We start from the raw sequence: 12,150 nt of genomic DNA, 5'->3' as shown, positions 1-12,150 counted from the left end.
GGCTCTGAACTGCACTTTGGCCTCACCTCCCAATGAACTCTGAAGGCTGCGTCCATCACGAATACCGGCTCCATAGTGATTTCCCCACAGCACTTTCACGTCCACACGAGGCATCACACTAGCCTTGTGGGAGTTGTAGTTCCACCACACGGGACTACACCTGAGAGCTGATCCACACCCAGTGGGAGGAGCCAGGTGATTGTCTACAGCAGCGTGATGGGACGACGCCTCACAGCACCAGGAGCAGTTGGAGAGGGGCGCTGAGGAAGGCAGTAATAGCCGAAATGCATCCGCCTGAGCCCATGGTGTAATTAAGTGCTCCTGAAAAGTCTCTCTTCTGGGATACGTCTCTTTTCTTGCGGAAGGGGAATGTGGCATATATATATATATATATATATATATATATATATATATTTAGGGTGCTGAAGAAGGCACTACTGCCGAAATGCATTCGCCGCCACTGTAACCTGATGGAATAAAGCTGTTTGTTTGACCCTGGAAACCCCTCTGGCCTCTGATTTCTTCCTACGAACTTTACAGAAACATACAGTCACTGGATGTTGTCATCAGTGATGTCATTTGAGATGTCATCAGTGATGTCATCAGTGATGTCACTGACCATGTCATGAATGATGTAATATGTGACATGATCAGCAGTGGATTGCGGGTGCGCGATATATAGTTAGTGCAACTAACTATATATGGAATTTCAATGGTTTTGTGTGAGTAAAATAAGGTTTTTTAAATGCTAATTCCTAACTATATATGGTCTATAACCTATGGTTTTTTCAGTGAATTTCAATGGTTTTTTAATAGCAAATATCATAAGCTGTCGAATGTCAAGTACGTGGTAAGTAAAAACATTTTCGTGTTTATGCACACTGATCTGCTTTGAATGCTGCCCCCCACCCCTCATTTCTATTAGGAGTACTCTCTCTTTGCAGATAGTGAAGGGTAGTTAACGCAGGCCTTTGCCCCCGTTGTAATCCGTCGTGCCTGCTTCTCTCTCCATTTGATTGATTGTTCTCTTTGGTTCATTCTCTATTTACAAACAAGCACAGAGTCGCAATACTCTGTTTAGTCTTTGCAGATAGCGAAAAATCGTGTAAAAAAACAAAAGGAATCGAGCAAAATCAGTAGGCCACTAATGGGATCTCTTTTTGACCTCCCTAAAATAGAAACATTATGAACAACCTGTTGATAATACCGATGTGTATGTACATAAGCGGCGTTCATTTGTGTTCACAGTACCCCTTGTTGATTGTTTGAATCGAGCATTGAATTGTTCGAAGTTGGTTCTCTTAAGAATCTTCTCTGCCTGCAAACGAGGAAGAATAGGAATATTCTCTCTCCCTTTGCAGATAGTGAAGGGTAGGTAACGCAAACCTTTAACACGTCGTGCCTATTTCGTTCCTCATTGATTGATTGTTTCCCCAAACATTGACTGTTTGGGAATTGGTTCTTTTTGGAGGTATTCCCTGTTTGCAAATATACGTAGGAAAATCTTTGCAAATAGTGAAAGGGTACGTAATGCGGACCTTTCTCCCCCGTTGTAATCTGTCATGCCTATCTACTCCCCACTGATTGATACACCTGTTTCACCCGGACCATTTACTAGAGATACGTCATCTGGCCCGACCAGAGAGCACCCCTAGTGAAAAGGACATATGCAATAATAACAAAGTGATCACTGTATCCTGTTAACAGAAACTTTAGCATGAAACAACCTGGAAAGAAAAGAATAGGAAAACGAAAATCAGTAGGCCACTGATGAACATGAACTTTTATTAAACAACGAACAAAGAAACGATAACATAACGTAATGATAAAACCTATTAATGTCCTAGAAACAAGAAAACGTTAAAATATGCCAGTGGTGAGAGACCAGAAAAACAGTAAGAGAAACCAAATCACCCCTCGCTGTCCCACCGCCTGCCACGCCAAAAAAATCGATAGACTAGGGAAAATGCAAGTCAGTAGAACATCCGCCCCCACTCTGGAAACTTCCAAGGTGGGGCAGGGTTGCGGCTACGCCCAGCCGGGAGCAGCCCATATAAGGCGGGTCCTGCTGCCACGCCTCGGCCAGGAGATCCTAACGTAGGGTGTAGCCGGAGGAGAGGCCGAGGCCAGCGGGACCCGGCCAGGGGATTGCCTTTACAACGCTGAAGAGTTGCAGGGGGGGAATATCTCCTCGACCCTCCCCTCTCTCTCCCAGTCCGGCCGCGGTGGCCCTTGACAGTTTCAGGTAGTCCCGCCACATGCTCTTCCGGTCCGGCCACCAACGGTCGGGGGGCCGAGGCCGACGGGATCTGGCTGCAGCCGATAAACCAAGGAACCCGTTCATGGGGCCAGAGCCAGGGGCGTCCGGCCGACATCCACCGGAAGCCCGGCCCGAAGACGGACAAGACACTTCTTCTTTCTTGAATAATGGCTGCGACAACACTGGGGGGGGATGTCTTGCACATGCCTCCGACCCCCCCCCTCGTCCTCATCGCCTGGTCCGGCCATAACAAATCTCAAGCGAGACGCCGTGGGGTGCACTGGGAGGGAGAGACGGTGCGAACAGGCCTCTCCCGCCTCCCCAGGTGGAGGCTTCCCAGCTGCACCCTCAGCGCTCCAGGCGCCCGGAAAAGGGTTCTTCCACTGTGGCCATGCTGCAACGTCTCGCCCGGCAGGGTGGAGCCCGTCCGCTCATTTGACCCCGCGATCGCCAGTAGCTACCGAACTCTCAAAATGGCGGACGACCTGGCAAGAGCGGGCCCAGCATGAAGAAATGGCCCGGTCACTGGTTGACTCCACCACCGTAGTCCTCCACGACCTTGAAGATTCTAGAGGAGCCGCGGGAGTCTCCGACCCCCGCAGACACCCCCGATGGGGAATGACTGCCATGATCGCCCGTGGAGTGACGAAACTGTATCCGCGGGACGTCGGCGCTCCCATGCTGGCGCCAGCCTCACTTTGAATTACTAGAATCCTGCAGACCTCAGTTCCGGTGAAAGCACAGTGTGACCCGGTAGGAAAAATTGTTGCACCCCCTCCCCTTTTTGACTGATAGTTCAAACCACCGATCCTTTCCTTTGCCCTTTTAACGGAACTTTGGACTGCCTCCCCCTCTTTTACATTTTCTAGAGAAAACAAAACATTAACCACTACATTAGCATAGCAATTGACACCAGAACTGTTTTCAAATTGAAAACCAACAACATCTTCAACAGAATCCTTTTTGTTTCTGCTGTGACCCTGCTACAGCACAGGCATTGTCCCCAGCAGTAATTCTGCAATGTCGGTAAGAATAGCTGTGGTGCCTACTGGACTCACTCACCCCCGCGGCGCCCCACGCCGTTATTTGCTGGGCGGCAACTTACTAGACATCACCTTCGTGACATCCAGATTTCAGCGCTTTCTGCTGCCTTGGAACTATTCGCACAACAGACCGCTACTGACAATCCACCCCCCGCGGCGCCCCACGCCGTTATTTGCTGGGCGGCAACTTACTAGACATCACTTTCGTGCCATCTAGATTTCAGCGCGTTCTGCTGCCTTGGAACTATTCGCACAACAGACTGCTACTGACGACCCACCCCCAGGCAACATCTTCTGAATTTTCATAATTTGAAAGAACTAGTAACATGTCCTCATCAGGAATTCAAAAGAAATTGCCACGGTCTCTTCGTTGTTTAAATGTTTTTACTGTTTTTGTTTTGTTGTATATATTTATATGTTATTAAAGTTTTATATTCCTACTACTTTGTTGGAGTGCTATATATTTTTAATGTGACACATAATTGTAAAAACTTTGATGTACAAAGAGTCATTCCTGGAATCTTCCGCTTCAGGCTCGGTCCCCTCCCCAATCACAATACAGGATGGTTTTCAGATAGTAGGAACACGTGTGGTGTGACGGATCTCATCGGGTGTGGGCCTTGATCTACTATAACTCCTTTGAAGAGGGGTGATTCTTTACAGCTGGAGCCATAAACTACATCTGCAGGGCTAGCTGATAGCCTGGACAATCGGACACAGAGGAAGAGGAGTGTCAGAGGGTGCGGTAGTGAATAGGGCGAAAGGGAGCTGTCGGGCGGGCACAGAGTGTGATTCTCAGGGAAGAGCAGCGCAGATGGGGGGAGGTTTTTTGCCCATGCATAAGACAGAGAGCGGGGGTGACCAGTGCCTGGGGAAGATGCTTGCGAGGGTGGGGAGCCATGCTACGAATCGACAGCGTGCAGAGAGTGGGTCTGGTCAAGGCATCTAAAATGGCTGCCGTGCACGACAAAAGTGTGGCATTTCAAAAAAGGCAAGATGGCGCAAACAATGTTTTTCAACACTTCCTCATTTCCTTCGAATCGAACGTTAACAGACGTTGGTGCATATTACCAAAGTTAAGCGATATTTATCGCTAACGATGCTTACCAACTAATTTTTTACCGCTAAGCATCGTCAGAAATTATCGAAGATAAACCTTGCTATTATCAAGGTTTATCGCAAATGCTATAAAAAACGGCCGCAATGCATGAATATCGCTAAAAAGTCAGCGATATTCATGCATTACCGAGCTAATGCTCTTAGCCATGTTATCCACCTCCCATTGGATAACATGGCTAAGAACTGCTCAGGGCAGGTATAACTTTTTGGAGATATTCACGCTTAGCGCGAATATCTCCAAAAGTTGGTAATAGGAGATAGATATCTTGCATGTTGTAATGCAAATTATTGTGGTATATGGAACTCATACCATAATCTCTCAGGAAAGCAGAAACTGATCCTTTTGGGACCGCCTGAAAAGGCCTAGGGGGTGAGGGGTACTCTACTTTGCCCCCTTTTCACGTTCCGAACTATTTTATTTTACTCTCTTCTGTAATTACACAAAATAGCAGCGATAAGATGCATCGGAGACACACAGTGAGAGAAAGGAGGCCGGAGATGAAGAAGAGATGTCAAATACACATTGGAGATAATATAGTGGCAGAAGGGAAGTAAATATGAGTAAACTTACCATGTAACATAAACATGTTGCACTCTATACTATAAGTCTCATTTTATACTACAATCACTTCGCTACAACCTCATAAATTAAAAATAAAAATGAATAATGTCTCAAACAATTTTTGATTTCTAAATATAAATTTATTCTTCAGAATTTTTTAAATTTGAAAGAACTAGTAACATGTCCTCATCAGCAATTTCCTCATGAAAAGTCTGCAATGATGATTCTTGTAACTCTATGGTCTCCAAACATTCGATAAATTCGCCATCAACAGATTGATCAAAAAAATCATTCAAGTCATCTCCTCCTTGTGACAATATTTCATTATTGGTGCTGTCAATTTCAATCAATGTAGTGGAATCATTCAAGTCATCTCCTCCTTGTGACAATATTTCATTATTGGTGCTGTCAATTTCAATCAATGTAGTGGAATCATTCAAGTCATCTCCTCGTGACAATATTTCATTATTGGTGCTCTCAATTTCAATCAATGTAGTGGAATCATTCAAGTCATCTCCTCCTTGTGACAATATTTCATTATTCGTGCTGTCCATTTCAATCAATCTAATGGAATCATACAAGTCATCTCCTCCTTGTGACAATATTTCATTATTGGTGCTCTCAATTTCAATCAATGTAGTGGAATCATTCAAGTCATCTCCTCCTTGTGACAATATTTCATTATTGGTGCTCTCCATTTCAATCAATCTAATGGAATCATACAAGTCATCTCCTCCTTGTGACAATATTTCATTATTGGTGCTCTCAATTTCAATCAATGTAGTGGACAATTCAAAAGAAATTGCCACGGTCTCTTCATTGTGAGCCATTTTATTTTGAAATTGCTTGCTGTAAATTGCAGAAAAAAATAATCACTTTCATTTATCGTTTTTAGTAATACATAATATAAAACTAACTTTATCAAGTATTTAGTATAACAGAAGGACTGCAAATAAATAACAGAAAACATTTTTCAAATTATCTTCAAGTGTACAACATAGTTCCCCTTACAAATTAACAACTCACCTTTTTAAAAGTAGGAGAAGTGTTAGTACTGTGTAAATCAAACACCAGAAATTCACCACCAAAAATTCCTCACAAATGTACCTCAGACAGTAGTATCACAAAATGGCTGTGGTTTCCTCTCATTTGACATATATACATAACCAATTAACTTTCATCACACACAAATACAAAACCAAAGTAACATTTTAATTGGTTCTAAATTTCAACACTTTCAAATGTGTTTTCCCCATGCAATTTTCCATAGGACATTTACATACGTCTACAGCCTGAATGGCTGAACGGAATTACACCAAACTTGGCAAAATGGTACATCAAACCTAAGAGGTCAGGAAGGATCTACTATGCCCCCTTATGGTCATTTCCCCCTTCGCTTTGGCCTCCTCTTGTCTCTCGATCCTACCGAGAGACAAGATGGCGGCCGCTACGGACTGTTTGGAATGTTGACAGACGCCGGAGAACCAATCAGCTTCGCAAAGCTCCGTAACGCGAAAAGTACGCGAAGCGGAGCGCTGTTACAGATATATATCTTTTTTTGAACGTTAATTTCTCAAAATCCACTGGAGCACATATATTGAGACCTAGCAAAGGCACATCGGGCTACCAGTCCCTAATATTTTGCCAAGTTTCGTGCAAATCCATTCAGCCGTTCGATTATTGACATTTAGATACGTCTACAGCCTGAATGGCTGAACGGAATTACACCAAACTTGGCAAAATGGTACATCAAACCTAAGAGGTCAGGGAGGATCTACTATGCCCCCTTATCGTCATTTGCCCCTTCCCTTTCGCCTCCTCTTGTCTCTCGATCCTACCGAGAGACAAGATGGCGGCCACTACGGACTGTTTGGAATGTTGACAGACGCCGGAGAACCAATCAGCTTCGCAAAGCTCCGTAACGCGAAAAGTACGCGAAGCGGAGCGCTGTTACAGATATATATCTTTTTTTGAACGATAATTTCTCAAAATCCACTGGAGCACATATATTGAGACCTAGCAAAGGCACATCGGGCTACCAGTCCCTAATATTTTGCCAAGTTTCGTGCAAATCCATTCAGCCGTTCGATTATTGACATTTAGATACGTCTACAGCCTGAATGGCTGAACGGAATTACACCAAACTTGGCAAAATGGTACATCAAACCTAAGAGGTCAGGGAGGATCTACTATGCCCCCTTATCGTCATTTGCCCCTTCCCTTTCGCCTCCTCTTGTCTCTCGATCCTACCGAGAGACAAGATGGCGGCCGCTACGGACTGTTTGGAATGTTGACAGACGCCGGAGAACCAATCAGCTTCGCTTCACAAAGCTCCGTTGCGCGAAAAGTACGCGAACTGGAGCGCTGCCCGGTCCGCTGTTACAGATATATATCTTTTTTTAAACGTTAATTTCTCAAAATCCACTGGAGCACATATATTGAGACCTACAAAAGGCACATCGGGCTACCAGTCCCTACAATTTTGCCAAGTTTCGTGCAAATCCATTCAGCCGTTCGGGCTAAAAGTGAGGCCAACCGCCCTATGGAAAACTCAATGTTAAAAACACGTTTTGGGACCCCCCTTTTTTCTCGACCCCCCCTGGACGAACCCCCCCCCCAATTTTCAGGGGCTGCTCAGAAACAAAATGTGCCATTTTCCTGAAAATTTCAGCCAATTCCGTCCACAAACGCCAAAGTTATTAGACATAGAATTTTCAAAAAACCCATAGAGAAAAAATCCTAACTATATATACCTACTGGCGACCGCCAGTAGGTAATATATATATATATATATACATATATGTATATAGATATAGATATATAGATATAGATAAATAGATAGATAGATAGATAGATAGATAGATAGATAGATAGATAGATAGATAGATAGATAGATAGATAGATAGATAGATAGATAGATAGATAGATAGATAGATTGATAGATAGATAGGTTGATAGATAGATAGATAGATAGATAGATAGATAGATAGATAGATAGATAGATAGATAGATAGATAGATAGATAGATAGATAGATAGATAGATAGATAGATAGATAGATAGATAGATAGATAGATAGATTTGTTTTATTTTATTTTTTATTTTGCATCCACCGCAGGACTGCCACGGAAGCAGGACAGGGACAGTACAAGATTCACTTGGTGGTTCCTTTCAATATACAAAAAGTATGGTTGACACCTGTTGTTTGTTTTTATGGCCATTCACCACACACATGTTTAGATTATTTGAAACAAAAATAACCAATGGTCCACATCAGTTTTTGCTAAGGCTATGGGGCTCATAATATTCTTTCCTCTCTTGGCGGTGATGGTCAGGAAAAATGTACAGTATACCATTCAAGCTAAGTAAGGTCGGCAAAGTAATGTCCTTACTTCAATAGCCTCTACATCATAAGGCTATTGGAAGAGGTTTTCTGCCGACAGGCAACCACGGGCTCCATTGATAGAATACTTAAGGTCCACCCATATATAAATGACGTCGGAGGTTTGAAGGTTTGGCAGACAAGGACCTCATGTGTGCAAGAGAATACCCTATCCGCCAAATTGAGCCGTAAGAGTCTACATGTCAGTCAGATTAAATGAGGAAATATACTAGCTTTAACTTGTCACAAAACACAAAGAAATTATGGATAAATACAGACAGAAATGTTAAATATACACTTCCCATAAAATCAGAATATGACACTCATAAAGAATCTCACAAATAACACCCAATGTGTTTGTTATAGTTATGATATGGTGTGTGCTACTGAGAGCATAGTATTTGATCTACTAGTTTGCGGTGGTTAAGCACTTGGCAGAAGGTCAATGAATTACCAGCAAAGATAAGTGAAAAAGTGGCAGAATCAAATGCTATTGAAAATATACGTCCTAAAAAAAAATGAGGTGCCATTTTCGTTCATGAAGTATGTGCTGTCATTGTGAAAACAAATCTCCAAAGTAGGTCATCTATTTGTAGTAAACTGTTTTTTTTTTAATTTATAAAACCTGCCATGAATTATATAAATCCCTATTCTCCTGCACATAATAAACATAACAAATTAATCTTCTTACTACCTTACACAAAGTTCTTATGTAATCTTTGATGTAATCTAAATATGCCACTTCTGAAGTGACCATGTCTTTTCGTGCTTATGAACTATGGCCTCATGAGGTGCCTTTTTGGCCTATTATGAATGTGGAAACTATTAAAAAAACACTCATTAGAAAAGTAAGTCCTCCTCGGTAACCCTCTATGAGTGCCTCTCTTTCTGGAATGCTGGCTGATTCAAGTCAAGAGCTTACACTGATGGAAGCTGATTGTCTCAAGAGCCCAAGTCTCCTCCTCGACCTTGTACTTTGCCTGCATCGTCTTGAGTCGGTGAACAGACAGAATATCAAGTTGTTTTATTCGAAGTACCATAATGTAGAGTTTTAAATATCGAGGTACAAGAATATCGACTGCAAGAATATCGACTGCAAGAATATCGTGGACCAGAATATCGACAGGAAGGTTAGAAATATCGCTTTTTTTTAATATCGAAGACAGTAATATCGTTTGTGGAAATATTGTTGTTTATAATATCATTGTTTATATTAGTGTTATGTATTTTAGTATTTATTTTAAATGTATGTGTTCTATATTTTTGTTTAAGTTATTGTATTTAGTTTTTTAGTATATATATTGCATTTTTAGAAGTTTTTTTTTTAAGTACATTTTGCGTTTTAGTTCCGTAGTGGGTTGTGAGTTTATAGGGGAATAGAGTGAGAAGTAATTTAATTATAATGAATTAATTTATATTTTTTATTGATTAATATTTATGTATTTAATATGTTATATTGTTAATTGTGGTAATTAATGTATTATCAACTGTTTATTAATTGGTTATTCATAACTATTAATTAATTTTGTATTATGGTATTTGTGTAATTTTATCAAGAGCAGTTGTGTGTTGATAGTTAATAATTGGTTGTTAATTATTAATAACTAGCTTATCCGCAGAAAGGAAATTCAAGGAAACTCGTTCTGATAACATTCAATACACATTGTGTCATTTTTATTGACACTTATTAATTTTAATATGGAAAACATTTCAAAGTGTCGTTTTATTTCTATTTATTCCAGTGCTTGTGGATACACGTTTTTTAGTTTTTCCGTCTGGTGAGTACATGAGTATTCGAAAGATTATGAGGGCCCTGGGGGACTGATATTTAAAAAACTTGTATGCTAGAAACCTTCGTGTGAGTGTACTCAACAACTTCCCAAAGTTTCATGGCGATCGGATGAATGGTGTTTTAATTCTATTTATTTATTCAAGTGCTTGTGGATACACGATTTGCTGTTTTTCCGTCTGGCGTGTACATCAGTATTCGAAAGATTATGAGGGCCCTGGGGGGCCGATATTTAAAAAGAAAATTATGCTAGCAACCTTGGCGGAGTGTACTCAACAACTTCCCAAAGGTTCATGGTGATCGGATGAATGGTGTAGTAATGCATAGAGGACAAACAGACAGACAGACAGACATACATTCGTTTTTATATATATAATAAATATTAACTAATGATATTAAGTAAATGTATATATTATATTTTATATATAATAATGTTTAGACATTTGTTTACATTATATTTATTTGTAATTTCACACATTTTATAATAATTGTAACTATCTTTATTTTGGATTAAATGTATTATTTACTTTATTTTATATTATTTTTTAAAACGTTTTAGAAAAACGATATTTTTTGCAACAATATTTTTTTATCACTATTTTTGTACTTACCATGTTGTAGATAGGATGTCGATATTCTTGACATCGATATTTCGGTCTCGATTTTTTGGGACCTCGATATTGTGGTCGTTGATATTAGTGAGTCAGCACTTTGGGACCTGTCCCCGTCAATTTCTCGAAGCATCTTTTACTCCAAAAAACATTGGCCCACTGTGTAAACCTTTTTAGTACACAATGGGTATATTTGGAAAAAAGCAAAAGCAAAAAGTGTCACTCCGAATGCATCATGCTGAATGTTGCAGGCTCCATTTTCTTTACTGACCAATCTCAGATGTCAGACACCACTGAGATATGTATATAAGGAAAATTAGGGGCACAAAAGCAGTTTTTGGTACCAGAATGCTGGGCAGCAAATTGCAGCTTCTGGGTCTCCAAAAAAGATAAGGTTTAAATACAAAACTCGTAAAAAGGTGCAATGTATGCATTCAATTACAAACTAAACTGTTACATTGAATTAATGTTGACAACAGATTTCAGTTATTCACCCTAAAAAGGAAATGTAGTAGGGGGAAATGATGTTACCCTTAAATCACTTCACAGCAACTTTGACAGGTGATCATTCCGCTTACTGAAGAGGACCCATATTATCCAGCGAAAGTCCCCATTCTCTCAGTCCTTAACAACCAGTACCATTTTAGGTCTGTACTCCCCCTAAGGGTGCCACACTGTGGGAAATAAATGCCCTTCTAGTCGTGAGTCATTTTGAGGTATCTATGAAACTCCCTGAGATGGTCATTTTAGGGTACTCTGTGTTCTGCACTAGGCAGACATATTGTGGGAAATATATGCTGGCTCAGATTGTCATTTTGTGAAAAGTCCACATCATGCACAAGGCACTTTTTAAGTGCTTTCATGTTTTGTTTCTATTGGTGCATCCCCACAGGTACTGGTTGCTGTGCAAGACGGTGTTTTTTTTTTTGTTTTTTTGTTTTTTTTGTTTTTTTTGGTCCTCATCTGCCTTCCCCTTTAGGCGGACAATACCACCCACCGTGCACGGCATTGCTGACGTGATGCGTTTTATTGGTGGGAGAGATATATCAACACCAAAAATATGTTGTGCTTTCTTTTGACTCTAACCAGGTATATTTCAACCTGCCGGACCTTGCTCGAATCTGTCCTGGGCCCTGGTCCAAAAGAGTTAACTGGCATAATCATCGGACCCGGGGAAAAAAAAAAACCCCGGATCATCTCCAGTTGGACAAAAGGTCCCAGAACGCCAGGTTTCTCTTGCCGACAGATCTTTTTAAATCACTTTTGGATGTCTCGTATAAAGATGTTAGCCATGAACAATGTAAAGGAGGTGTCTTCTTTACCCATTGTATGCAGATCTGTCTTCTTGCTAATAGAATTGCGTAGAACAGAAATGATTTCTCCTT

This window comes from Lissotriton helveticus, chromosome 12, assembly GCF_964261635.1.
Source record: "Lissotriton helveticus chromosome 12, aLisHel1.1, whole genome shotgun sequence".
Taxonomy (NCBI): Eukaryota; Metazoa; Chordata; class Amphibia; order Caudata; family Salamandridae; genus Lissotriton; species Lissotriton helveticus.
This window is presented reverse-complemented; position numbering follows the sequence as displayed.